This window comes from Dermacentor albipictus, chromosome 1 (assembly GCF_038994185.2).
Source record: "Dermacentor albipictus isolate Rhodes 1998 colony chromosome 1, USDA_Dalb.pri_finalv2, whole genome shotgun sequence".
Lineage (NCBI taxonomy): Eukaryota > Metazoa > Arthropoda > Arachnida > Ixodida > Ixodidae > Dermacentor > Dermacentor albipictus.
In genome coordinates, this window is record NC_091821.1 from 218920055 (window position 1) to 218947821 (window position 27767).

Genomic DNA, 27767 nt, shown 5'->3' on the forward strand with positions numbered 1-27767 from the left:
CATAATGGCACAAACGCAACGCTTTTTCGATCCCGGAGTGGAGTTGTCGAATGTAAAGCAATGGGCTTGAACGACCTCTTGTGCATAGTAATATACTCACCGAAAACGCTCCCGTATACAGGGTCTCTTTTTACATTCCCTGCATGTGCAGGTATATAGGGGGAAATGGTTTTCTGTTTAAATCGGCAGTTTTTATGGCTCTTCTCTTCATATTCCACTACATGCGGTTGGCAATTGATTGGAAGTCTCGACATTTGTAGGAACAACTTGAATCACCTGCAGGATTACGTGTTAAAGTATATTTTTGTTTTGATATCACAAAACCGCAGTGCTTCCTATGACGCGATGAACAAAACCGAACCGAAAATCGAAGTAGTACATCAGCCGGTTATCTATTCCAATATGAAAAACACGATGCAGCTCGCGTTGCCTTATGCATGCGATTATTCCTGTACACTATGCTCTAAGCCTTTTTCTTAACGTGCTGGTCTATGGGCCGATTATTTGTAAATTGCCATGCGGTTCACCACGTGAACGTTACGGGATGCCTGCTTTGAAACGAAAATCGCAATTTTGACATCAATCGATGCAGTTTTTACACCTATGAAAAATAGTTGAAACAATAAGCATGGCTATAATTACTGCTTGGCAGATAGCGCACTAAAATGTCAAAATGTGCAGCTTATTAAAGGTTGGTGTTATTAGAGCTAACTTTGACTGATTAAGAAACATTGACTGAATTCATGTGCATATCACAGTCATCAACATATAAGAGCTTATGTAATACGAAAAACTTTTATCGAAATCTTGAAAAAAAAAAGAAATCCAGTAACTTCCGAGATTCCTTCAGCTATGAACTCATTTACTGCAACAGCAGCAGGCTCTCACAGCGGAAACAGGCACCTTGCTTGCTTGCATATTCTTCAAATTGTCTTGCCTCCCTCTAAAAAAGATTGGCTCGCCATCCCGGCACTGCCAAAGTAGGTGTCCATGCAGCGAATCTGTTGAAAACCACCACCACGACTTCTGAGGGGGTATGTAGTGCTTTATTGCTCACTTCCTCCTCCTGCGCATTATTCAGCCATAGGAGCATGTCGATACGTGCGGAATTTCCCTGTGCTGGAATTCTAGGGCAATGCGACTACCGGCGGCACGCCGCTTCTGGTCGCAGTGTTGTTTCTTTTCTCTTTGCCGTTCCTCGTAATCACGCTGCTCCTTGGGAGTCTTAACTATGGCTGACCACCCACAGCGGTGCTGCGGCAGCAAGGAAATCAGTTGCTAGGCTGGTTCTTTTATATATAAAAGGCTAGTGACGTCACTCCACACGTCGTAAGCTGCCATCGCCGCGGCAGCTTGCGCAACAGTAATCTTAACGGGAAACGTATGCGGGGAGCGCTGCGTGCTTTGCACTTTTAGCAGGAACGCCTTATCACCAGTTATGTGGTTTGGACACTTGTAATGTGCTTCTTCTTTATTGAAACGAATGCTGTGTTGTACGTTGTATGCGTGATATCAAAGAATGCGTGGACTTTTTGCTTCAGTCGCTGAAAGTTTTTTTTTCCGTGAGGACCACGCCGCCGAAAATCCCGACCAACTAGAGGCTAACAGCTTCGCTGTAAAATGGCTTGTGTTCGCACTAAGGGGGATTGGCCAAGAATCGGATCGAATTAGGAAAATAAATTTATATCTGCCAAAAAGGCAAGGGAAACATTTGAAGGAAATATCCATAGAAATGTTAAATACATTCATGTTCTGAGAATTTGTCAAGGAAACTGCTTTGAAACAACAACGAAAACTTGCTCTAAGTAGAAATCTCTATTACAGTGACCAAGAGAGAATGCTGCAAGGCTAAAAAAGTTTAGAGTGAAAATATTCAGCCCCTTTCGGTGAAAGAGCGCTTCTAAAATATTTTCCCTTGAATATGAGAAACGGCGAATAGTTTCAGCATAAATATAAAGCGGTCAATAATGGTGCCATATTCCCCCAAACAATAGTTGTACAATGCACACAACGTTGTCATCACCCACTTCAGTAATGCTTGTTGCCGCGTCTGAAATACATGCACAGATGCCACTACTCTCAGTCTTTGGGAGGCAAAAACCCTGCTCAAAAACCTGTACAAAACTCTGCACAGAACCCTCCGCCAATCGTTTAGCGTTAAGGTTGCGCGATAGCACAGCAGTGAGCTCATCTTGATCCCAGTTGCGCGTCGCCGTAGGGGCATAGTTCGATCCGCAGTGGCAGCGGTTGGCGAAATTCGGTTAAGGCTAGGGATAAGGTGGTTATACATACATACATACATACATACATACATACATACATACATACATACATACATACATACATACATACATACATACATACATACATACATACATACATACATACATACATACATACATACATACATACATACATACATCACTCTGGTGCTCGTTTGCTTGCCGTCCGTGGTACTCTTTGGCTCTTGAGCAATAGGGGCTCCTTGACTTTTGTACCTGCTGTTCAAGAGCCAAGGACTAAAGTCAGCACCGTGTTTGTGGGCCAACATCTCCTTCTATTATGCCAATAAAAAATTAGTTCCCCGGGTAATTTCTCTCGGAATCTCTTTCTTTTCGTTTGAAGGTAACTTTCTCATTTCGTTCTTCACTTTGACATGCATTCTTATCTGCAAGTCACCGTGTCCTTCTGCTCCACCCAGTATCCACAGTGTAGCCGATACAGATACATGAAAACTCTCGCCGCCCATGGTTCTCCTCAATTTGCCGCAACCAATATTCATACTGCAGTTTGCATGGCACTGAACAGCGCCACCCATCATATTTTAATTCCTGTCCTATCAGTTACGTCCTTGAACATCAAACGAGCACTACCCATCTTCTTAGCACTCATGTCTCCGAAACTAATTATGCGTATCATTCTTTTATTGTTCACTTTCTATACTGTATATGTTTGAACAGCGTCCGCTTGATTAATTCTCTGGAATCCACTAACGCGTCAGCGAAAATAAGACCGCGAACTCCAAACTGACTGAAATCGTACCTTATGTCTTGTTACTGCCCCTCCACGCATATACTGCTCCTACTCCTACACTCACACAAAAACAAGGCATTCTCCGTTTCTATTTTTATATTATACATACAACGGCCTTCGGCCCACTATTGCCCTTTGGGGGGGGAGCACATTAATGGTGCCTTGGCTTCTCGGACTCTCCGTATGGAGATGAATTAAGTACAGAGCATACAAGCTACCCTTTGACAACAGCATTTTTCTTCTCTTTAAAGCGTGAATAATAACTGAACTTCGTTCAGCTTCGCGAATAGCTGCCGCCGGCCATTTATCAGACCTGTAGAGCCAATTCTTCGAGCTTGATGCATTGATCGCATGCCTCCCCACCGTGCCCAACAATCCCCCTCCCCCTCCCGCCCTCGACATTCCTTACTAAACCTCACTTGAAAAACGCGCGCTTTGTGTACCTCCTGGAGCGAATCCTTAATTGCGAAGGCTCGAGCGCAAGGGCTGTGAGATACAGCGACAGGGACGGAACGACGGCTATAGTTTGCAAAATGTCTTTCCTCAAGGTTATTTTTGCTGTTCTTATGTTACGCTATTTAGCATGCGAAAAGTGCAAACTAGGAGAAAAAATGACACAGACGCAGAGAACACAGCTGACATGCAAGAATGCCTCTCAATCTCGGCCCACAACTTAATGGGGACTTCTCTCGTTCAAGCTCAAAAGAATAAGGAGTTGTAACGTGCAACGTTGTTAATTGTGGCTGGGGGGGAGGGGGGGGGGAGGCTGGGGAAATTGACGGCTGATAAGATGAACGGGGGTAATTTAAGCGCCGCAGTGCATCGATTCATGGCCGGCTTGCTCGAACCAGGGAAATTCACTATAAGTAAAACATTCCTCGCAGGTCTAAGATCATTGGCTCCGTCTGGTTCCTAACAAGAAGCTTTATGAAGAAAAGTACTGATTAATGTTCGGGATAGATGAGCGAAACAAGTCAAAATGGAGCCTCGCGCGTCTTCTGTGTTTTGGTAGCGTTCGATTTCTTTGTCTTTTATGTGTAAACTTGGTTTTATGTCTTTTCGCCAATCGTAATAGCAGCAAGGTCGTTGTGCTTATTCGTCAGGAGCTTCCCTACATGCTCTATGGTTGAGAATTGGGTAAGTTGGTATTGCATTCTAAAACTGGTACAGCGCAGCACGGAAAGGAAGAAACAAGCCAAGCTGGACAGAAAAAAGAACAGAGCGCTGCTCCTTCTGATCCAGCGCCTAATGGACAAACAAACCTCCACATGGTGGCCAAAATTTTGTAAATCCCTAGCCCCCGAAACCTTTTTCTTATATATGGAGAACTGTGCGAGGCCTACGTGTATTTCCCGAACAACGCGCGTCATTCAAACCCCTAGCCCTTTTTCAACGTCGAGAGGAGGTCGAGGTAGCGGAAGATTTCTGTAGGAAGATTGCAAGTCAGTAAACGTGCACAGGCACCCGTGGTACAGATAGCATCATGCCGCATTCACGCAATTCATGCATGGACCTGCCTTTCACTACCGAGGAGCTCCATTTGGCTCTTGCTTTGTGTAATCAATCTTTCGCCTGGACCAGATGGTATAATCGTACCGCATCTTGTGCCAGCTGGGTGAGCGAGCGCTAAATGCGTTGCTGGATATATTCAATGAATCCAGGCGGAATTGAAATGTTCCTCAAGAATGGAAGACAAGCCGTCTGGTGCCACTCTTCAAACCTGGCAAGTCACCGCTAAAGCTCACGTCATACCACCCAATCACGCTGGCTAGTTGCGTAGGGAAGGTGACGGAACGCATGGTCCTTGCCAGATTGCAGTGGTACCTGGAACGCTACAAAGTTTAACCAAACGCTATGGCCGGTTTTTTGTCGTCTCCGCTGCTCCATTGATAGAGAAACAGAATAACAGGCTTTAATGATATACTCGAGATGTTAGCCTCGTTGTTCGCCTGACATGCTACTCCAGGTCTTGGGTGATGATTAGATATACACAGTGATAAACACTTAACAGCGCTTACAGTCTTTCTCTCTTTCTCTCTCTCAAACACACACACACACACACACACACACAGATATATATATATATATATATATATATATATATATATATATATATAAATATATATGGTAGAGATATTTACAAAGACTTTCTCTCTGACGCGTGGTAGCAATGGCACAGAACATGTTGCAGGTCTTCAGGGATGTTACATTCAGAGCCCACTGGCGCGTCCGTTATAATGTCATCGCTCTGGTCACTTACGTTCACCACAAAAGAGATGTACATGGTTATCTGTCACTATGCTTCTGGACGTAAAAGAGCTTATGACAATGTTGCTCATGGCGCCATACTTGCTGCTCTTGAATCAGTTGGCCTTGGTGGTTGAGTGCACTGGTGGACCCGCAACTACTTACACATGACGTCCTTTTTTGTGCACACCGGTGACAGTCCGATCTCTCAACACTAAAGGCACCGTGGTGTTCCCCAAGGTGGCGTCTTGAACCCCACGCTATTCAAACTTCTTGTCGGTCTTATAGAACGCATACGAAGTGCTATCCAGATATCAATGTACACTGATGACATCGGCGTGTGGATGTCAGGCGTAACAGGTCCTCAAGTGCTCGCGAGGCTTCAAAAATATGCGGCTTCAATATCGGCGTATCTTAGCGAACAAGGCCTCCAGGTTTCACCTGAGAAATATGCGTAGGTCGCGTTTACGCGGAAGGCAATGACGTCCTACGTCATATCTATCAATGGGCAAAGTTACGCCAGGGCGCACAGATTCTTAGGAGCGATCATTGATCGAGACCTCAGCTGGAGTCGCCTACCAGAAGAAATGTCTAACGACCATTTCGCACCTTTTCAATTCCCTTGGAGGGAAAACATGGTGTATGTCAGTACACGCTATGTTACAACTCTACAGGGCGCTGTTTCTCGGGTATTTGATGGTACACCTTACCTGTACTGAGCAATACCTGCAGAAGTAACATCCGCACCATCGAGAGTGCTTAGGCGCAGGCACTCAGGGTTTGTTTCAGATTGCCGCGCTGCAAGCCGACAGCTGAAACAACTGCGATAGCTCAAGGTTACCGAGTCACAACTCATGACATTGGAAGTGCTCAGAGCACACATCAGACACACTGCTCGTGCCCCTGACGATGACGGAATGAAGAGATTATAGCATATACTTCGCAAATCAGTACTGCGGAATCCCGGAAGGTGGAGGAAGGTCCGCGAATGGAAAAAAAAAATATCTACCTTCATGTAGCCCGAAGCAACAAAAGAAACACTCACACGGGTTTCTCAGAAACAAAGCTTCGTAATAGAGGAAAAAAATGGCTGTGGCTTAGGTAAGGTTAAGCCCAGGATGCGAAGCATACTAGCCTTTATTTTAGTTGTTGAACCACTGTTTAGCCTGGTGAACTGCTGTTGCTTGGCTATATTTGGTTCGGCTAGACGAAGAAACAACTCATGCATTACTTCTTCGCCTTCAAGAGTGGAACGCGACAGCGTTCCCGTCGACCCGCCAAGGGGTGTAAGACAATGGGCTACAGGGCAGCGACTACGCGCCCCGCATTGGACGCGGTGAGCGTCGAGCAAAGCAGCGTTCGGCGCGGCAACGAAATGTGCGCCTGAGCAAGAGACGCACGCCTTAGAAACAGCGCGTTTCTAAGGCAACACCGCATTCACTAGAGGCGCTTTTGTACCGCTTTGAAGCGTTGTACTCGTGGCTCAGTGGTAGCGTCTCCGTCCCACACTCCGGAGACCCTGGTTCGATTCCCACCCAGCCCGTCTTGCAAGAGTTGAGCCAAAGCCACTTCTCCTCTGTCGTGACGTCACGGTGTCACGTGATTTCATGGTCACCGCCGCGCCTGAGGAGCTGGGTTGAGCCCTCGTAATATGCTTCGCATAAAATTCGTTCTGGTGCGGCATACGAGCCCGGAACCAACGCCTCTCCTGGGTGGTCGTTTGGCCATCTGAGCAAATGAGGAGGTTAAGAGATCGCAGCGCGAGAGCAAATTAATCGACAATTCGAAGCACAACGACCGGGACGAATTTTTTGTCAACTGTGAAGCTGTTAATGAGGAACCCATATGGGTTTTCTTTATAGATTCGTGCGACATGCAAGTGGGTGACAATTTTTCCTTTGATGAACTTTCCTTGATAATTTTTTTCTTGCATTTGTATATATACTTGCACGCGTATGCTCAAAGATATTGTTCATCTGCTATTCATGAGTTGGTGGACCTCCAGACTATAAATGCAGACTGTAATTGGCGATACTACACTAGCGTCGGTTGAGTCATGAAATTCATTAAGCTCCTACTTCACAGTGTCTCTCTCAGTGTTTGCACTCAGAGCGAATAGCTTAAAAGACATAGCACCAGCTGGAATGTTTTATTAGTGCACAAAATTAACTTGCCATTGTGTGTTTCGTAGAGTTTTACGCTAATATATTGGCACGAAAAGAGTGTATATGAACAGCGGGAGCGAGAGAGAGCGAAGTCATAAGAGAAAGACCAGGGAGAACCAAACTGAGCCTGGTAATTTACCCTTTATTAGCGAAGGAGGAAATGGACTAACATATGAGCAGCGGGAGATAGGAGATGTTCCCACTACGCACGCGCACTCATGCTGATGGGTTTGTCGCTTTGTTCGACACAAGCGGCCGCATAGGCTGGTGCATCTAAAGAAAGTAGCGGCACCTCTTTGCCTTTGTACATTGCAGACGCAGGAGGCCACGGTCCAAAGATCTTGTCTTAAATAAAAAGCCTATAACCTAATTTGCCTATAGAGGTCCGAGGTGCAAGGCTCTGATCTTTGTATATGGGCAGTCACGCACTAGGTGCTCTAAAGTTTCTGCTGTGCTAATGTGTTCCAATTGGCACTGTCCCCCATTCAGATTATTGGCAAAAAGAAAAAAAAAAGGAAACAACATTTTGCAGGCGACACATTAAGATTTCTTCTCTTCTAATGAGCCACTGGAAGTGTGTTAACTTCATATGCGCAAGGCTTCATTCTCAACATCTCAACATTCTCAACAATGGACAGTCTGCCCCTTAATGGCAGACTGTCCATTGCCGTGCGTCAAATGCCTTACGTACATAAATGGAAGGCGAGGGGCGACAAGTCGCGCCTCCACGATGTTGAGCCTCGGAAGATGATGAGGCATATAGACATGACCAACACGGGTCAAAGTGTCGGTCATGTCTTATAAGTTTGATATCTGATACGGGTTGTATTTGGACCTAAGATATTAAATTTATTTTGGAAGTTGGTGGAGTGCTTAAAGCCTGCTTCAACTCCACCGCGGGTCGGACCGGTATTGCACTATCTTCGGTATCGGCCCACGTACGGGGAAAATTCTCGATCTACACGGCTCGAAAGACGCGCGCAACTTTTTTCCACAATCTAGCCACATTCAGCTTCGCTGTAAAAGCTCAGTCATTGTATTACTGCTGAGACCTAACATGGCTCAAGTGCGCATAGACTTTGTCGGTCTTGAAGTGAGGATTTTCAATTTTGTCCATAGCGACGACATGAGAGCTCGAAGATCGATGACCGCATGTACGAGCTACCACCACCGGGTTAATCCAAGGTAGGGCTCAAAGGCTAAAACAGCCTGGCGCCAAGCAAAGCCAGATGTTGAGGACCGCATTATGCAGGCAGGAGAAAGCACATTGGGAAAAAAACTCACGAAAAGGACCAAACCACCTTAAACAGTGAAAACCATGGCTGAATGGGTTTGGTTGGAAATATGTTATAAACGTTGCTCGAAGGATGGACACTTAGTCTTCGATATCCTTTAGCTTACGTGTTGCTTCGAACGGTAAAATCTTTCTCCGTGTTATTTTGCGCAAAGCAATATGACCAGTAGAAAGTAGCAGCTCCTTCCAGCCTGTTTTATTATATTCTTATAATGTTCTATTCACGTTATTTTGTAATATTTACGTTTCACCGTTCAGGACTAGTCGAATCTCGCCATAATGCAGGCGTTGCTCCGATCTGTCCAAATATGAGGCACGAAAAAGAATAGGACTGAACGAAATTGTTACATTATTCCGGCCCACATATTAGTTGCCAAAGACGAAGAATGTGGTAGGCACTACTACGAGTGACAAATTTTATGAACGAAAATCCCTCATTTTACGTATGCACGATACTAATGCTTGACTACACGGGTTCTCTGGGAAGAAGCTTCAGGAGCTTATCTAATAATAAACTTATGAAGAGACCTACCCTGCTTAAATACGCATTTACTCGAGGTATAAGCGAAAAACCACCCCGACAAAAAAATATTTCAAGTATATAACATCAGCGACTGAAAAGAAGCGAATACTGAGAACATCGTTCGGATACCAACCGCATCCCGCAATGCTGATTTCTCAACTTCGCGAAAAAGAACAGACGAACGAATAGCTACAGAGAGCTAAGCAGCGAGACTGGGAAGAGTTAAAAAGGAATACAGAAGAAAAAAAAAGGAATGGACCACTAATCCAGACAGCAAAGCATACATTTAAGGAGACGGTAGCCAGAAATCATATACAAATCGAAACAAATCAAATAAAACAAACGAGAATCTCTCTGCCACGTGGTGCTGGCGTTTCTCGAAGCTCAGATGAAGTAACACGCGCAGGTCCAGGCCGCTGCCATTTTAAGCGGCGAGACCGTCGTACGGCCGAGCGGAGCGGCCGCCTTGCTTCTCGTTACCGGCAGCCGCTGAGCCGAGACCGAGTCCTACGAGTGTCGACTGACAGGCGCTCGCTGTAATCGCGCGCGCTCGGCTGGATCCCCTTCAACAGTGCTCTGATCCGCTTGGGCTCGCGTAATCCATACGTTTCTGCCAGAGCTCTGTCGTCCCCTTTATATAATTGGTTCAATACTGCCTCCCACCGCAGGCCTTGATGTTTTGGCGAAACGAAACGTGGGAGGGAGCCGATGTCGTCTTTTATTAATTTTTTTTCATTATTATTTCGTTCCTCGTTATTTCGTGAACACTGGCCGACCGCTATTGTCGTCTGCCGGAACGAGGACTTTGCTTACGAATGACTTAAGTTTGGCTGAACAGGGAAATCGTGGGCAGTAAGATGTGGGCGAGAAGAAAACAAAGTCGCTGAAAGGCGTCGGTGAGATTCCATTGTTCGCATTAGTTGACTGCACCGGTCGAGCGTGCCTAAGAGCCACGCAACAGACAGCGGTGGAAAATATAGCAATGTCGAGGGTCCACCTCACCGGGATGTGCTTGGCCCGCGCTGCGTCCTTTCTATAGTAAGCTGCTTGAACAGGATACTCTGTAATCTTGTCAGCTTCTCTTGTAAGCGATTAATTTTTTACGTCATGTAGGTACAATATTCGCTCGGCGACTTTTTTTTTCGTTCTCATAGTGCATCTCTTTTCTCATTTATTGTCGAGGTACCGTAATCCAGGTAACTGGATTGCCAATCATTGTCTTGGCTTTTGATATATTACACAACTGGTGCTATGGGCTTGCGAGTCATGATTTCTCAAGAACCTTCAGCATTGCATATGATAGTTATCGTGCAACGTGGCGTGTAGGAAGGAACTAAATGAAGGACCCAACACAAAACCTTTCTTCTTGGCAAAGGAAGTACTCAGTTCGTTGAACACGACACCCTTGCAGGCTTTTATTGCCAGTTGCTTACAGGAAGAGCGGAGGTATACGAGTAGCAATCACCCTGATAAAGCACGCGCTACTCGAGATGAATGTGATTATTATTATTATTATTATTATTATTATTATTTGTTGTTAAACCATATATACACTTGAAAAGAAATGGAAAGCGAGGAGCAGGCTGGCAACTGTCACTCGAAGGGTACAACGCCTGCCTACTCTTCAGAAATTAGGAGACAGAAAAATAGTAACGGGAGATAGGAAGAAAGGGAGGGAAGATGAAAGAAAGAGCTGAAGCATGAAATAACAGGCCCGAAACATACCCACGTGTATATTTCCTCTACATACATAGAGTCATCTGATCTGAAGCTCATCGTAGTATTTCGTCCAGAATTGTGTATGGCATGAAGATTGAAAGCGCCTTCATAGCACGTATACAGGCCGCCATGTGCCGCCTGTGGGTACACGTGGAAGGCAGATATCGCAAGTAGATGTTGCAGGTGAACATCGCAGGCCCCACGACAACATCGCAGCTCCACGATTGAACATTTCATAATAATAATAATAATAATAATAATAATAATAATAATAATAATAATAATAATAATAATAATAATAATAATAATAATAATAATAATAATAATAATAATAATAATAATAATAATCAGCCTGGTTACGCTCACTGCAGGGCAAAGGCCTCTCTGATAGTTCTCCAACAACCCCGGTCATGTACTAATTGTGGCCATGTCGTCCCTGCAAACTTCTTAATCTCATCCGCCCACCTAACTTTCTGCCGCCCCCTGCTACGCTTCCCTTCCCTTGGAATCCAGTCCGTAACCCTTAATGACCATCGGTTATCTTCCCTTCTCATTACATGTCCTGCCCACGCCCATTTGTTTTTCTTGATTTCAACTAACATGTAATTACCTTGCGTTTGTTCCCTCACCCAATCTGCTCTTTTCTGATCCCTTAACGTTACACCCATCATTCTTCTTTCCATAGCTCGTTGGATCGTCCTCAATTTAAGTAGAACCCTTTTCGTAAGCCTCCAGGTTTCTGCACCGTAGGTGAGTACTGGTAAGACACAGCTATTATACACTTTTCTCTTGAGGGATAATGGCAACCTGCTGTTCATGATCTGAGAATGCCTGCCAAACGCACCCCAGCCCATTCTTATTCCATATCTCACAACCCACAGTCCGTATTTTCCTCAACCAGCTCTAAGACACTGAAAGAGCCCTAAACAAACACATTAGCATGTCGTATGGCAGCCACTCCATAAGCGCTGCGCTGTGCTTTCGCACTGTAGGCAGATTCACACTTTGTGGTAAGTGATGCTCCTTTTACTCTATCGCTGTCACAGAAAACATCCATTTGCCCCATACATAAAATATCACGTTATCATGTGGGATCCCGTTGCAAAACAAAAAACAATAAATCATTGGTGATTTAGAGGTAAATGCGAGCCAAGTGCGTTAGCATTACGTCGCACCTATTTGAAGTCCCGGACCCATCATTTAAACCATGTTCAGCACATTGTAAAGTGTGGTTCAGGAGCTCACTCGACGCACGCCTTGCCTATTAGAGGAGCGAAGTGCAGCGGTGGTTCGGAACAGATCATCATCAGTTGAAGTATCTATCTATCTATCTATCTATCTATCTATCTATCTATCTATCTATCTATCTATCTATCTATCTATCTATCTATCTATCTATCTATCTATCTATCTATCTATCTATCTATCTATCTATCTATCTATCTATCTATCTATCTATCTATCTATCTATCTATCTATCTATCTATCTATCTATCTATCTATCTATCTATCTATCTATCTATCTATCTATCTATCTATCTATCTATCTATCTATCTATCTATCTATCTATCTATCCATCTATCTATCTATCTATCTATCTATCTATCTATCTATCTATCTATCTATCTATCTATCTATCTATCTATCTATCTATCTATCTATCTATCTATCTATCTATCTATCTATCTATCTATCTATCTATCTATCTATCTATCTATATAGCAATTTTGGCAAGTAAATCCCAAGCATGTAATCTTATTTTTTGAGCGTTCATCATATACCATTTGAAGGTATCTACTGTCTTATTCTGCTCCAAGATAGTTACGAGAGTATTAATAGAACCCCTATTGAACACAACGTTCAATAGCAGTTTGCCATGCTTTGCCGCTTTTAACGCAAATTATTCCAGGCCTTGCAGCTTTTCCTCAGTGCGCGCTTGCGTCGATGCTGGACCCACCTTACGCGCGAAACGGTCACTATATAGCCTGGAACTTTCAAGGAGGGACGGCATGTACTGAAGGGGTACTCACATGCGGGATGCTTTCGAGCTTGAAAAGTGCAGCAAGCGTCTGTATTTTCTAAGGAATTCATCTGCCGTAATCTTCCAAAGGGTCAGTGTCAAAATAACGCACCTCAACAACGTCCAAGTCGCTACGCTGCTTGGCTTCGTTTTTAAGGTGCAGAGCAGAGGAGCGTGCATATTAGAGCTCTCTGCCCTGTTTTTTCTCGGAAAAACAACAAAACACCAATCTTTCAAAATATCGGCGTTCGACCTTTACAAATGTGTTGTTCGCCGCTTCGAATTCGTCTTGAAACGTTTATGAACGAAGCAGCCTGCTTAAACGATCTGCCAGCGTGATTGTAGATGGCATGGAGAGAGCGAAAACACTTTATTCATCGAGTAAAAATTAATTCGAATCTCTTAGTCCCGGGCTTTGTTTGAGGGCCAAAGGCTCGACCTACGAAGCGGATGCTGCGTCCAAGAACCACTCCCTCTACCTCCAGCCGCCCTTCTTTCACAAGAGCACCATGCGCACGGCGTGTCAAGAAAATCAGACAAAAAATGTAGCTAGCACTTCTCCTGCTCTAACGGAGATATGAATGCATCCGACGCCCGTGATGCTCGCATCTCTGGCAGGCCGCACTCGTTGCTTTCCGCCCGTAAGCCTCGGACCGGCCAAACTAACCAAGTGCACGTAATCTCCCTCCCGAGTGCACGCTCACACGCACGCACCACCAACGCCGTAATTAGAACACTGCGCTGCGTCTGCGTCCCGTGAATTCGCCACGGCCTGGTGACTGTATTAGCAGGGCAATTAGCTGCGTAATGAATGTGAACTCGAAGACGCTCTCAGTACGCCCACTTCCCGTCTTCTGCCTGCTTTGTCCAGCGACGGCTCCCCAAGCGAGCAAGCAGGCGAAGCCGACTTTTGCCGCCTGGACACGTCGGCCGTCGTAGCGTCGCAACGTTTTTTTTTTAATCAATGGATGGGCCTCTGGCGCAAGATTTACGCGCTCCGTTTTCAGCGCCGATGCACCGGACTTCTGTTCAGTTTCGCAACTTTCCTGACAAACCGGCCCTCGCCGCCAAACGCTAGCGCGCCGATTAGAATGCATGTATTGGGTTCTTTATTTTTTTTTTATCGACCCTACTTTGCGCAAGGTGGAAACATTAACCCTTTCCTTCTGGCTATTACTCTTTCCCTGAGCGACTCATTACGAAATCTCTCTGGTCCGGGCGTTATGTTGCTATTCGTAGTGTGATTCCTCCCTTTTTTAGCAACCAACGCTACGCGCTTGTGAAATAATTTAAAAGGAAATATTGAAGCAAAAGGCTTTTGCGTGGGAAGTAACCATGGCGTTTCTTCTCGAGATCAGGTAATTTATTAAAAACGCAAAAAAAATGTGGGTGTACCCGGGTGCAAAGCTTTCTGCATGCTGCCGCCTTTCCGTCAATGTCGTTAATTTTCGAGTCACCCATCGCTTACCTCTTAAGAATTGTTATTTACCAGAGAAACATATTTACGGACTGCAGTGCTTCGCGAATCTGCATCTTGAATCTTTTCCTTGAATAGAAACAGTTGCTGTCAAACGAGTTGCTGTGAAAACGAATTAGCGTATACAAGACAACCCAAGTGGCTTGATTTGTTGCCGAGCTTTCGCGATTTCAAGTATCATGCGTGAAATATTCCATACAGAGAAATTTAGCCATCAGATAGCACGCAGTTCTATTAAATTATCAATGTAGGTAGTTACTTTCATTTTGTCGACCGCGTGAAACGTAAGGTCATTCCTGAGAAAGAGAGAAAGAGAAGAAAGCTTCGCGCAGTCTACGCAAATATTTCAGCTATACGCTTCGGCACACCTCGTATTTTTGTCATTTTTGTAGTGTAAAGCTCCCAGGAGGGACAGCGATATCTAGTTAAACCATGGAGAAGTGTCGCTTGTGGGTCATACTCTTTCTTTTCTTTAGCTTGAGTGAGTGAGTGAAGTAACTTTATTTCGGTCCAGAGAAGACGCAGGGGAGACCCCGCGCCACCCGGCTAGTCCCAAGTAGGGACCGCCAAGCCGAGCTTGACGGCCCGATCGCGGGCACTCTGGACGGCCAGGGTTTGGTCATTGAGTTCGGCGCTGCCCAAGAGCGCAGCCCACCTATCCTCGCTGAAGGAGGAGCCGATGGCTTCACACTCCCACAACACATGGTCCAATGTTGCCCTTAGTCCACAGGCAGGGCAGTCCGCACTGGGATATCTTTCGGGGTATATGGCATGAAGAACCGCGAGGTTAGCGTACGCACGGGCTTGTAAAAGTCGAAGGGTAACCGCCCGCGCCCTACATAAGGCTGGGTGCGGGAGGGGGAATACCCGTCTTGACAGATAGTAGTGTGTGGTGATTTCATTAAACGTGAGCAAGGGTTCCCCGCGGGGCAGGGGGACTGCTGAGGCGGCGCTGTCAGTGAGTCCTGGCGCGGCCTCGTGCACGCCCTCGTTAGGGTTAGAGGGAGAACCCTCAATCGATCCCAAGTGAGCGGGAAACCAAATGAGAGAATGCGGAGAGATACTTTTGGCGCTTTGGAGAATGCGGAGGGCCTGGGGGGAGACCATACCGGTTTGGTAGGCCTTAATGGCTGCCTTGGAATCACTATACATTGCCTCTCTGCGACCATCGAGCACAGCCAGCGCGATTGCAACCTGTTCGGCTACCACGGGCCTCGAAGTGCGTACCGTAGCGCAGCAAGTGAGCCTTGAATTGGAGTCTACGATGGAGACGGTGAATGCCTCTTGTTGGACATATGCCGCTGCATTCACGAAGCTTGCCTCAATGTGGTTATTGCGGACATACTCGAGTAGAGCTGTACCCCTGGCCCGACGTCTGCCGACGTTGTTTGCGGGGTGCATATTGCGGGGTGTCACAGAGTTGCATGCCCGCGCCCCTCTCAAGACGGCCGCCATTGCCGCAGCAGCAGCAACGCCGCTTGCACGGCGATGGGGAAGAGAGCTTCCCATTGTCCCGAGCTCGCCAGACCGGTTTGGTCACGGGTGTCGCCTGAGCGCGGCGGAGGGACGCGGCGGCTCGGCGAGCGGCAGAGCAGCTTGGAGGACGAAGGAGCGAGGTCGTGCACCGGGGGACATCTGAAGATGTGGTCGGCAGGCTGAGATCTCCAGGCCGAAGCCTTCGCCGGTCGAGCGACAGACGGTGCAAGTCCGTCAGGATCTTCGGCAGCGAGGTTGCAGCAGCCCGACACTCTTCAGATCAGGACCTCGGCAAGCACGCCCCAGATAAGCCTCGTGTTCCGGGCCGCTCTCACAACTTTCCGCCGGACTGTCTTTTTTCAATCGCGTTTAATCTTTCGTTTATTTAACCATCGAGTGTTAATTTTTGTATGTTCTGTTAGTGTAATGTTTGCCCTATTTGTTGTCGCGTATATTTTTCATTTGTGCCGCGTATGTTTTGTTATTTCGCCAGTGTTAATGGTTCCCACGTGGTGGGCTTAGTGTCGCGCGAGTGGCGTCAGGGCGTGTGCTGTGTGACCCGCACGCCCTCCGCGAGCTAGGACCCACTACTGGAAGTTGTATGTGGTTTTTCTTTCATTATGTCTCGCGCATGATTTTATTGTATTAAATTGAATGTGGGTGTCGAACGTCGCCTCCCGTCTCATGCCTCTGGTTCACGGTCGATCAGGCGTGGACCTTATCGCCGGTCAGCAGTCGAACCCTCACTAAACGCACGCGGGGTGGGTTTGTTGTCGTCCCATCCCCTCCGGTTCGGAGAGTGCGAATTCTCTCACCACCAATCTTTGACACGGGGAAGGGGCGCGATGTGCAGTTGAGACCTGATGTCGATGGGAATCCACACGGCGTCGGGGCACTGATCGACAGGATTAAGGCCCATCTCGTCGAGTATCTTGCGGCCCGTTGGGGTGCCGGATAGCCTGAGCAGCTGTGAGTGCTCTTGTGCCTCGATAATTTCTTCGAGCGTGTTGTGGACTCCGAGCTTCAACAGGTTTTCGGTGTGGGTGCTTGCAGGTAAGCCGAGGGCTAGCTTAAAAACCTTTCGGATGAGAGAAGTGCGCTTGTGCCTCTCTGCAACATGCCAATTATGCATGGCCGCCGAGTATGAAAGGTGGCAGAGAACAAAAGCATGTATAATGCGGATGAGATTGTCGTCCTTGATTCCCCGGTACCTGTTGGCGATACTCCGAATGAGGCCGAGAGCACTCTCCGTCTTCACGGTGATCCTTTGCAGTGCGGTTCCATTGGCACCGTTAGATTCGATATGCATCTCCAATATTCGTAGCGAGTCCACTCTGGGCAATGGAGACCCGTCACTCTTGAAGCGGTGCAGCAAGCCGATGTTTCATGCTCCTCTTGTCGGCTACCCGTTTTTCCGCAACTGCTGTCTTTTAATTTTTTTTTTAATGTCCAGACACAATCTTCGCACTTGGCAAGATGAATATGCAGTAGGTCGCTATCTCGGAATCCAGCACTTGGTTGCAACAATAGTTTGATTTGATGAGGTGTATTATAGTATCGTTGCTTCGGGAAAGCTGTGTCGTAAAGTTTAGTAATTAAGACTGCCCTCCTGGCCCATAGAATTAGCTTTCCAATCCAGTAGATGCGGTGTCATTTTTCCCCTCGCTTATGGTGCTTGCGGCCTTTGGTCTGTTTGCTCTAAACCCTTTCTGAATCGTGATTTATGGATCTGCGAGCACGCAGATCCATCAGTAAGCTTGCTGAAACCCAAGCCGAGTTAGCTGCAGATGTCGAAAAGATCAAAACCTATAAAAAAAGGGACAGAAAGTAAGATGAGTACTATCTAGAAAAGACTGGATAATCTGGAAGAAAAAAAACGAACTCAATCAACAATCTGGTACAGCTTATATGGTTCCAGTAGAGAGAGAGAGAAGGGAAGAAGGAAAGGCAGGGAGGTTGACCAGACTGAGTCCAGTTTGGTACCCTACACGTGGGGAGGGGAATTGGGAGTGAAAGAGAGATAGAGAAAACATAAGTCTATACCGCACTTTCACATGCACTAAGTTAGGTGCAGGGTGTCTATAGTCGGGCACTCAAGTCTGTTGCCTTCAAGCAGTGAAGAAGCGCTCGAACTGCTTTCTGGGCTAATGAACTGTGAGGCCAGGATCCCAAGATCTTTGGATTCCAGTAGAACCCTAATGATTTAACTCGCTCTCTCGGCTTGACACACCTTTCAACACGAACTCAGTGATCTTGAGGATTAGTCCAGTCGCAGTAGGGTACTGTTGTACTGCGTACTCCATTAGCGCGAATATGCGCAAATCTCCGCCAAAACGCAGCTTCAACACGTATGCGACCTGTCTTGCTCACAGCCTGACGGAGCAATCGAGCACGCACATCGCTTGGGATCCTGTGCGTCTAACAAATGTCGTACCCCATAATGTTTAAATTCCCAAGTTCTAATACAGCGGAATCTGTACCGGTTATGCAAAGTAGATTAAAGGAGAAGTGTATTACTGGGAGTGAAGACTTCTAGCTATCTAAACACGCCATTCGCAAAGAGTTTGCGTCGCTAAATCTCAGTCAGGAACACGCCCTTTCAAGCTACAGTATCAGACATTAGCTATAAACACTTACTACAGAAAAACCCTTCATGTATGATGACGTAACTGGTGCAGTAAAGACACTAACGGGAACTAACCTTAAACCGCCATCATTGGCATGCCCTTAGTTTTCCGATACGGTGCGTATTAGAACCCATAAAACTGCAAGGGAAAAGAAGGGGGAGGAGGGGCACTGGACGTAGGCTTTATGATCTCTCAATTCATTTTGCTAACAGTCGTAGTGTTTTAAATAAACGCGATTTTCTTTACCATCCGTTATTGATACTTATAAGCCTAACACCGTCGGTATAACCTAAACATGGCTGCGTCCCGCCATCCACGCACATGAAACCCTTTTTCTTCCTAATTTTCTTATCTTCAAATTTTCGCCTTACTGAAAGCACATAACCACTTCCCTCATACTGTTCCAAGTATATAGTCTAATGTTTACACTAACGAATAATGATCATGGTGTGGAAAATGTGTTAAAACCTTTGAAGCCGTCCTAAGAATCTGGTACCGACATAATGACAAATTTTTTTAAAGGCATGGCAGGTTATTCTTCGACAATACTAACCATAATTTTCGAGCAATCACTTATTGGAAGTTTGCTATCATGCGACTAGAACACCAGAAAGATGATTCCATTTTTTAAAATTAGGTGATGATCATTGCACTATTAATTATGAGCCCATAGACGCGATCTGAGATTGTGGCTCTCGCGCGGCTGACGACTCGGCGCGGCCTAGGCCAATCGCATGAGGCGAAACTGAATGCTAACCTAACGTGCGTTTCTAACAGCGATCTTCGATTGCACCCCAAATCCCTTACTGTAGCATTCCATGCAAGATCTTAGTACACATTGTTATCTCACCTCTCCAAGTTTTGGTATCTAACTCTTTCGTCGCTACACCACCATACAGTTTCCGCAACTCATACTTGTGCGCCACAGCTAATATCTTTCGCCCACAAACTTGATGTTATTCTTGACAAATCATCACTAGCTGACTTCATCTTCTTTAGCAAATTACATAACATGAATAGAATGGTTTATCTTCGACCACTCTTAGTTCGTCTCGGCTAAGGTCTCTAAGCCTGTGACACCAGTCATTGTGGCGTCTTCGTTACGATGCTAACCCCCCGAAGGCGTGGGTTCAAATACCGGCCACGCCGGCCGCATTTCTATGAAGGCCAAATGAAAAATAGAATGAAAAGAAGAAAAAAACCGCCTGTGCATTTTTGTTCACGTTAAAGAGCACCAAGTGGTGGAACATAATCTGGAGTCCCCCACTAGGGCGTGTCTCATATGCATATAGACCGTGAGTTTGGCACGCAAAACTGCATACTTAAATCAATTAAGCATGTTACCTGCGCGGTGCACTCCGGCGTACTGCAGAGTTCTGTCTTTGATGAGCTTCTTTTTCTTATTTATCTCAAAGCAATTTATTCGTTGGTGATTGCGTAATATTTCACGAAATAACTTTGGACGATGAGTTAACTGTTATTCAATTTGATCTTAATGCTGTTTCCTATTACTGCAAAACATGGCTAATGGAATGAAATCTGAATAAGTATCAATTTATGCGAATCCATACAGAAACCAAACCACCAACTTGTCTACGTAATCTGACCAGTGTCTTACTAGTAACTCTGTCATCATATAAATATTTTGGGGTACTCATTGCATCCAACCTGTCTTGGAATACTCTAATTCGGTACGTCATTAACTACGCTAGCAACCGTGTCCAGGTACATTAAACTTAATCTATTAGAAATGATCTATTTCATTTAAACTTCTATATGAAACTCTTACCCGTGCTTAAATTGCAAGTCACGCTGATCTAAATTCTGTTAGATCAATACTCTCTACTTACCATCATACCTTCAGTACTGCACAAAGCTAACAAACCTAGCAAATCGCCGTAGTTCTTTTTTGTAGGTTTTATATGCACCATGACCTGCGCAGACAATTAATCATTCTCCCACACTATATCATAAGAAACACTTAATCACGTTGATAAAGTTGGCATTCCACATTATTGGCGACTTCATTTTTAAATTGTCTGCCACATATATGCGTTTACCTCTATTAAAGATTTTGTAGTCTTAGTATGTTTGTGGTATGTACGCAAGTGTTATACGGGGAAAGGGCTTATCTGAATTTCTTGACTGTAACTTGAAATAGCCACTTCTAATGTAGCTTAACTTCCCACTTATCTACGATTTATACGATAACAACATACAGCGGATTGAATCCCCTTCCTGCATCACTAGCCACTATTGAAAATCCCGATGTAGTTGTGCAAGTAGTAGCTCACATTGTATTGTAAAGAAGGTATTTATGGTAACTTCTACTAATGTGTGTTTTTAAATCGTTAAATATTGTATAATTATTAAGCCTTCCCTGTGTTTTTCTCGTTACACCTGTGTTCTTTTCTAAACTTCTGAGTAACTTACCGCGACATCTCGTTTCGCATTCATAACACATTATCTTAAGAACAATCTTTTCTAATCACTCCCCTCTGCAATTTAATTTGACCTTGAAGGGAATTTAAACATACATACATACATACATACATACATACATACATACATACATACATACATACATACATACATACATACATACATACATACATACGTACATACGTACATACATACATACATACATACATACATACATACATACATACATACATACATACATACATACATACATACATACATACATACATACATACATACATTCATACATACATACACCCGCCGTGGTTGCTCATTGGCTATGGTGTTGGGCTGCTTAGCACGAGGTCGCGGGATCGAATCCCGGCTACGGCGGCCGCATTTCGATGGGGGCGAAATGCGGAAATACCCGTGTACTTAGATTTAGGTGCACGTTAAAGAACCCCAGGTGGTCGAAATTCCCGGAGTCCTCCACTACGGCGTACCTCATAATTAGAAAGTGGGTTTGGCACGTAAAACTCCATAATTTAATTTTTAATACATACATACATTGATTTCAGTTTTCCCGACCATCACCATAAACTGCAATAAACACTTTACCCACTGAATAAAATAAAATAAGGGAAAGAAATTAAATAAAAAGACGCGCCAGGCACTGAAAGTGAGCGATTAACTTGTGAGCTAGTGTGATATGAAGCTATCCGAAGTTAATCATTCCAGTGTTGACCAGTGTTCATTGACAATGACAAAACAACAGCGGCTGGATCGGTTATTCAAGTCAATGGAAAACATTGTCAGTTTTTCCGCTTTTACTTTGAACTCATCATTCTTCCTCACAGGCATCCGGCGTTTGGTGTTCTTGTGCCATTAAGGTTTCTCTCTCTTTCTCTCTCAACAACCTACCAACTGTCTTTTAGAAGTGTTAATTGGCACTGTGTGTGCAACACGCAGGCAACATTCAGCATCTGGAGCTTCACCAACGTAGCCTCTGTTCATCTTCGTAGGCACCGTAACTAGGTCGCCGTCAACCGCGTCAGCGCAGGCGCCTCCGCTGTTGGGCATTTCTCGCGCTTTGTTACCCTCCTGGACCCGGGTTCGCAACCTTTTAGAGGGCAGCTCTTAGGCGCCCGTTCCTGCAGCAAGTGTCAGCGTCGGCGTCGTACCTCGTAAGCGAGCGAATGAGCGCAGCGAAGGATGAGAGAGAACGCGGGGCGCAGCGGGAGATGAAAAACGGTGACAGCGAAGATAGCGCGAGGGCGAAAGCGGCGGAGGAGGGTGCAGCGGAACCATAATGCGGTAAGCGGAGGAGAAGGGTATGGCGAACGCGGGAAAAGAAAAAGCGTAGTGCTGCGCAAGACGAACCCTGCGGCGACGATGGATACGAGATGGCGCCAGAGTAGCGCGGCATCGTCTGTTCACCAAAGCGCTGCATGAGTGGAGGCCTGTCTGCGCTGACTGCTGTGAATCGCGCTAACGCGTCACCCACGTGCTGCCTCTCGCGATGTCCCGATTAGCGAGGCAGTCACGCCACAATTCGCTCCGTTTGGAACGTGCCGCGCGAGACAGATTGTCCGCGCCAGCCAATATATCGCGAAAGGAAAACACGTATAGAGCTGCGCTAAAATTTCGCATTAGGAAGTATCGTAATCATCGGTGAATATTGGGGTTGGTGACAAGTAGTTTCCCAGCATCTTGCCTCGCTTTTTAAATATGACGCGCGGCCGCCGTATAAGCTCGTACAGACAGTTATTTATACGTGCACCTCCAATACATAAACGTATAGCTTGGTGCCTCAATATGCTTTGTTAACTAAAACATTACTCAGCCGTTCCTGCTTGCTCTGTGAGGTGCATTCTGCAGCGTTATTTTGCTCTAAACCTTGTTACAAATTTGCGCGAAACATTCTTCCTTGGATATCATTTCTTGATTAAAGCATGTCAGCATCCATGCTTACTGCATGCTTGAGCTTATCCTTGCCAAGTAAATTACTGTCTTCTATCGCGACCCAAGATGCCAGGTTTATTATAATGAAATCCTGAGAAAATAACACTAAAAGTAAACATTGGGAAACTAGATAAGTTAAAAGTAACATTGCGTGGCGTCGAACGTAGCTTTCCGGCTGCTTACGCAGGCGTCCCGCCACTTTTTCGTATGCTGCTCTGGGTCTACGCCCACGGAGAACCGTGCACTAGCGAGGAAGTGAAGCGGGAAGGGTGACTTAGCATCGAACGAGGAGCAGAGTTCTCGAGAGAACAACGTGCACATCTTGTTTTGGCGCTCCTGTGGTAGCTCCAAAAACTGGAAACCACGTAGGCGTATTGCGCACGCGCTCACTGAACTGAGCGACATTTCGTGTTTTCAGACCGAGTTGTGCGCCTCTGCCGTGTCAAAATGCCAAAGGCGTCAGTGGGGACAGGAAGGCGGCGCGCTTACGTTTGCTTGGCATGGAATGATGCGTACCTCTTCGGTTTCTTATTCTTCGTTTTTTTTCTTCACAGCTGCGGTCGAATTTGGATACTTCAAAAGCTGGCGTCGTAGTGCTACAAGGGCTCCGTGCATGTACCGAAAGCTTCCTCAGGTAGAGCACATGTGTTATTTCTGCCCCGCGAAGCAATGAGTAAAATGGCGTGCGAGAGTGAGAGGCAACTTCTACGACTCCAGATTATGCATCTTTTGCCAACAATCACTCCGTACTTCGAGTGACGAATGGAACGTTTTTCTAGACAGTGGCGTCATGGCGCCGCGTTAGTACGCCATTGTACGGGTGTTTATGTATGAGCGCCTGAAGGGAACTAAAGACAAACTGATCAAAGAAACCGACCACGGCTGCTGTAGCATGCCAAAACCAATTTTGCACAACAGAGCAGCAAATTTCACGACTGCACGACTTTTCATCAGCAGCAGCAGCAGCCTGTTTTATGTCCACTGCAGGACGAAGGCCTCTCCCTGCGATCTCCAATTACCCCAACTAGCGCCCGCGAATTTCCTAATTTCATCGCTCCACCTAGTCTTTTGTCGTCCTCGACTGCGTTTCCCTTCTCTTGGTACCCATTCTCTAACCCCAATGGTCCAACGGTTATCTAACCGGCGTTCATTACATGACCTGCCCAGCTTCATTTTTTTCTCTTAATGTCAATTAGAATATCGGCGATACCAGTTTGGTCTCTGATCCAAACCGCTCTCTTTCTGTCTCTTAACGTTATGACTAGCAATCTTCGTTCCATCGCTCTTTGCGCGGTCCTTAATTTGTTTTCAAGTTTCTTTCTCAGTCTCCAAGTCTCTGCCCCATATGTCAGCACTGGTAAAATGCACTGATTATACGCCTTCCTTTTCAATGATAATGGTAAGCTTCCAGTCAGGAGCTGATAATGTCTGCCGTATGCGATCCAACTCATTTTTTATTCTTCTATGAATTTCCTTCTCGTGATCAGGGTTCCCTGTGATTAATTGACCTAGGTAAACGTACTCCTTCACAGACTCTAGACGCTGACTGGCGATCTTGAACTTTTGTTCCCTTGCCCGGCTATTCATCATTATCTTTGTCTTCTGCATATTATTATTCAACCCCACTCTCACACTCTTTCTGTTCAGGTCCTCAATCATTTGTTGTAATTTGTCTGCATTGTTGCTGAATACAACAATGTCATCGGCAAACCGAAGGGTGCTGAGATATTTGGCATCGACCCTTACTCCTAGACCTTCCCAGTTTAATAGCGTGAATACTTCTTCCAAGCACGCAGTGAATACCATTGGAGAGATTGTGTCTCCCTGTCTGACCCCTTTCTTTATAGGTATCTTCCTGCTTTGCTTGTGTGGAATTAAGGTAGCTGTGGAACCTCTGCAGATATTTTCCAAGGTATTTACGTAAGTGGTCTGTACTCCTTGATTACGTAATGCCTCTATGATTGAATCAAATGCCTTTTCATAATCTATGAAAGCCATATAGAGAGGCTTATTCTCCTCTGCGGATTTCTCGATAACCTGATTAATGACATGGACGTGAGCCATTACAGAGTATCCCTTCCTGAAGCGAACCTGTTCCCTTGGTTGGCTAAAGTCCAGTGTTGCCTTTATTTTATTGGAAATTACCTTGGTGAATATTTTATGTAATAGTGGGAGTAAGCTAATGGGCCTATAATTTTTCAATTCTTTAACGTCTCCCTTTTTGTGGATTAGTATAATGTTTGCATTCTTACAGTTTTATGGGATCATTGCAGTCGATAGACACTTCGTATAGAGAGCCACCAGTTTTCCAAGCATTATGTCTCCTCCACCTTTGATTAAATCGACTGTTATTCCATCTTCCCCTGCCGCTCTTCCTCGTTTCATGTCTTGCAAGGTCCTTTTGACCTCATCGCTAGTTATAGGAGAAGTTTCTGTATCCTGTTCATTACTGTTTCTAATTGTTTCTAATTTGTTTCTAATGTGTCTGTCACCATGGGTTGCCGCAGACGTCTTTAAGTCACTAACACCCTACGCTATATCCTAAGGGAAGTCTTCTTGGCGGCAAAAAGAAATAAATGAATAAAAATAAAATTCGTTTCCAATTAGGATCAGAAACTACTTTTATTTTTATTCATTTATTTCCTATTGCCACCAAGACTTGCCTTAAGGTATAACGCAGGGTGTTAATAACTTAAAGACGTCTGCGGCAACACATGGTGATACACTCTAAAAATGGCTAAAGAACCTCGTTGGTGAGATAAGTTAAAGAGACTTGAGGTGCTATGCAGGAAGGCCCGAGTCTGGCAATGGTAGGCATCTCGCAGATGAATGAGCCGATGGTATCTAAGCATAAAATTCAACCCTCGGCATGTCTCCAGTTCCCTGGCTGGCTGGCTTACCAAAGAATGAATTTACAGATTCAACTCTTGGGTTATCATCACTTCGCTGTTACTTCATGGGTCGAAATACGAGTCACGTGGTCAAACCGTTGGTGTCTTCTTTCACTTATTTACCGTTCCACCTTGTACATTACCTGTGCAAGTAAGCTATAGAATAAAAAAATATTTTCTGGCGTATTTTTATTACGCACTTTATCCCAGTTTATAAGCATTTCAAAATATGCAAGATGTGCAATAAGTGTGATTGAAAGAAGTTGCGACCTACTACATTTTGCTCAAAATGTAGTAGGTCGCAACACGAGAAACTCGGAGCATCCCGCATAGCACCCCAGGGCCCGTATTCACGAAGCAGTTCTTACGGGAAAGTAGGCCCTATACACACAGGCAGGCCAAAAGAGACAGCGCACATATTGGTGAAGCCGGCCGGCCAATAACGAAGAGCTACGAACGAAGAGCTTCGTGAATTTGGCCCCAGCTCCATCAGCTTCTCAAATTTAGCCTGTGCTAAATGAGAGACAAAGGGAAAAAAGAAGCGTATCATATTATTACGACTAATACATTTCCACTGAGTGGCTTGAAAGCGTACACCTGACGACAGTTGTGCGATCGACTCGGAGTAATCGAATTTAGGTATAACCGCTGCTCTGTCTCGCCGGTGATAAAATAAATCGTTCAGGTTTCATACATAAAAGGAACAGCGACTTCCGTTTCACACGGCAAGTCACTGCATCGCGCCATGCGGAAGCCGTATAATTACGACACAGACAGCAGGACGAGCTTTAACAGCTGAAGAGCGCTATATTGCGCAAGTAAGGACATTGAAGAAAGGAGTAGTTTGCAAACGGAAAACAAACAAAACAGCCATGTGGTGGGACAGATTGGTCGCGGTTGCGTGTAATTAACTGTATACCGTTTAGTATAACTTCACGGTCGCGTGCATCGTATAACTCGCATGCTACCGTATTTGTTAATGGTAACAAACATCTTAAACATTTTGTTCCAGAAAGTCGGTAGTCGCACCTTTTTGAGGCGGCAGCAACTCCTTCCAAGCTAGTCTTTTTTTTTTCAGCTGAAGATACGCGAAAGCTTAGTGCACATGCGTTACGAACGATAGGAATTCATGGGCTGCTATTCTCCGCACTGGAAGACGATTTATTTACAACGCTCCGTTCGCCGAGCCCAACACTGCGATGGCGACAAGTGATTAAGAGGCCGCCCGATTGTTGCCCGACGCCCACGGCTTCGCGCTTATTGCGCCGTTGCGGGAACGCGCAGTTAGGACGAGTGTTCAACTGGGCCCGCCATACGCGTGGCGCGCGCTGCTCGTGTCAGCGGAGAGGAGTGACCGCTCGAGAGCACGAAAACGAGCTCGGGCTCGCGTGCGGACACGCCCTCTGTCTTCGGCTCGCGACTTTGACGGGAGGAGGTTGCCCGGTTGCCGGGCACCCTCCTGTTGGCGTGCCGCACCGCGCGGCTGACTTTTCGCCGATGCGCTGGTTGCGATGGCGTTAACGTTCCGCTGCTCGGCTGGCACGCCGGAGCACGGTATGCCCGAAATTCCGGCGACGTAAGTGCAAGTTTTTCTTTCGCATTATTGGCCCTGGATTCACGGCCCAGTGACGAAATGCCGAAGCGAGCCAATAAAACAAGGTGCATGGGCACGGATCAGCTAACTTTTAATGGAAGAGTGGCTTTGAATAAAGGAACAACTTTTTTCTTTTTAATTGAACGTCGTTAACTAGATGTAGCTACATTTTGTGGGCCATCGTGGCGGACATAAACATCGGCTCGGCACCTAAAGGCAGGCGAACAACGGCACGGAAATTACAAATTCCTTACCAGCCGCTAGATGCATATTACACGGCTGTGACAAGTATCTACGTGTTGCTTTCTTGTTTAAGT

At 45.7% G+C, this 27767-nt stretch overlaps 1 protein-coding gene and 1 pseudogene across 2 annotated transcripts in view; both read left to right on the forward strand.

Annotated features, from left to right (window-relative positions):
- The window catches only part of LOC135897418 (neural cell adhesion molecule 2-like), a 551631-nt gene that overhangs the window by 34649 nt on the left and 489215 nt on the right, over nucleotides 1-27767 (forward strand). The gene's annotated exons all lie outside the window — the stretch shown is intronic.
- On the forward strand, nucleotides 8209-8388 carry LOC135897430 (U2 spliceosomal RNA; annotated as a pseudogene).